This window comes from Chinchilla lanigera, unplaced genomic scaffold (genome assembly GCF_000276665.1).
Source record: "Chinchilla lanigera isolate Chin_1 unplaced genomic scaffold, ChiLan1.0 scaffold00051, whole genome shotgun sequence".
Taxonomy (NCBI): Eukaryota; Metazoa; Chordata; class Mammalia; order Rodentia; family Chinchillidae; genus Chinchilla; species Chinchilla lanigera.
Window position 1 is genome coordinate 5,583,263 of NW_004955452.1, and position 2,000 is coordinate 5,585,262.

The window sequence follows — 2,000 nt, forward strand, 5'->3', positions numbered from 1 at the left end:
AGACCCTGTTTCAAACAAATAAACTGAGTGTGGTAGCCCACGCCTGTAATTCCAGCACTTGGGAGGCTGAGGTAGGAGGATTGTTGCAAGTTTGTAGCATGAGCTACAAAGTGAGCTCAAGTCCGGCCTGAACTACATAGCAAGGCCCTGTCTCAAAAAGACAAAAAAAAAAAAAAAAAGCATCAAACAAATAAATACGGACCTAGGACTACAGCTTGGTGTTAGAATGCTTTGCCTAGAATGCACAAGGCTCTGGGTTCCATCCCAGCACTGCAAATAAATAAATGTGCATCAAGGCTGAAGACTATCTATGGTGGTAGGTGTTGCCAGAGGCAAAGGGAAAGAGCACAGACCTTGAAATCAGATCCTTAACTGGGCATGATGGCCTTCACCTATAATTCCAGTATGTGGGAGGCTGAGGCAAGAGGATCACAAATTCAAGCCCAACCTGCGCAACTTAGTGATTTAGCAATACCCTGCCCCAAAATTTGAAAAAAAGTTAAGGGTGTGGCTTAGTGTTAATGTCCTCGGTTCAGTCAACAGTACCACAAAAGAAGGAAGGGAGGGAGGAAAGGAGGAAGGAAGGAGAAAAAGAAAGGGAAAAAACATCAGCCCTTTTCCCTTTTTTTTTTTCCCCTTTCTACTAGCTGTGCGTATGTATGAGTTCCCTAATTTCTCAGATTCTTGGATTCTCCCTTGTTTAAACAGAGCTGCTCCATGAAGCAGAGCATCATGAAGGTGCTCACTAGGAGCTCTGCAGCCTGACACACTCCACTAATGTCAGTGCCCCCCACGAGGAGAATGGACAGGAGATGACTCAGAGCTGCCTTTACGGCCAGTCTGCACCACTGGTAGGTAGCAGGTTTATTTGTGTTTTGTTTAATTTAGCTTACATTTGGCCACAACTGGAGAACCATTTTATATTTCATTACTACAATGTCCTGCCTGTCTCCTTGCCTCGCAGCCCTCCACAAGTACAGTTCTCAGAGAACAATCTCCTTAGCCCAGTTTTCTTTCTTCTCTATGCTGATCTCATGGTTGATAGTAATTCAGGATGTATTGTACTGTCTCTGACACAGACACCCATGCCTGGAGAGTCCTAGTAAGTACCAAATACTAGAAGGAGGTGCCGTTTCTCCTAGCTGCCAGTAAAAGGCAGAGAGAGTGCACTTTGAGAGGTGACAGTAGAAGCCCAGCTCCATGGCAGAGGTGGGAAGGTGGCAACGATGGCTGAACACTCATAACTAGACCTAGATGGTGGTGCTTCTCCTCTTGGTTGGAAAATTTTTGTTTTTTGAGACAGGGTCTCGCTATGCAGTTCAGGCTGTCCTTGAGCTCACTTTGTAGCCCAGGCTGGTCTCGAACTCACAACAATCCTCCTGCCTTAGACTCCTGAGTGCTGGGATTTCAGGCGTGCGCCACCACTCCCAACTAGGAAAGATTTTTTAAAAAAACAAAAGAATGATTTCTGTTTCTGGCCATTATGGAGTAACAGGCCTCAATTTCCTGTTCTTGTCTTGAACAACTAAAATGCTAGAGACTGCACTACTTACAGCGCAAAAGAGTGATCTCTTGAAGAAGGGAATCAAGTGACATGAGAACCCTGTGATTCCCTGGGGGGCTTGAGGGAGGGAATCTTCAGGCTGTGCAGAGGAGGGTTAGTGAACAGAGTCCAGCAGTCTCCAGACATTGAGGAAACAGAGTCCAGGGAGTCCAAGCCAGATAGAATTCACAGGACAGACTATCAATGACAATAAGAAAGAAATGAAGGCTGGTATGATAGCACATGCTTATAATCCCAGCCCTTGGCAGGCTGAGGCAGAAGGATCACCGTGAGTTTGAGGCCATCCTAGGCTACATAGTGATTTTAAGACCAGCCTAAAAACTGCATAGGGGGGCTGGGGATTTAGCTCAGCGGCAAAAAGTGCCTGCCTAGCAAGCACAAGGTCGTGAGTTCGGTTCCCGGTACCGGAGAAAAACCAAAAAAATAAATAAATTAA

At 45.9% G+C, this 2,000-nt stretch overlaps 1 long non-coding RNA gene across 1 annotated transcript in view; it reads left to right on the forward strand.

Annotated features, from left to right (window-relative positions):
- Nucleotides 1–2,000, forward strand: part of LOC106149739 — a 10,031-nt gene that overhangs the window by 1,905 nt on the left and 6,126 nt on the right. The window contains exon 2 of the long non-coding RNA XR_001236094.1: nucleotides 709–851. This is a non-coding gene — a long non-coding RNA (uncharacterized LOC106149739). The remainder of the gene's footprint in view (nucleotides 1–708; nucleotides 852–2,000) is intronic.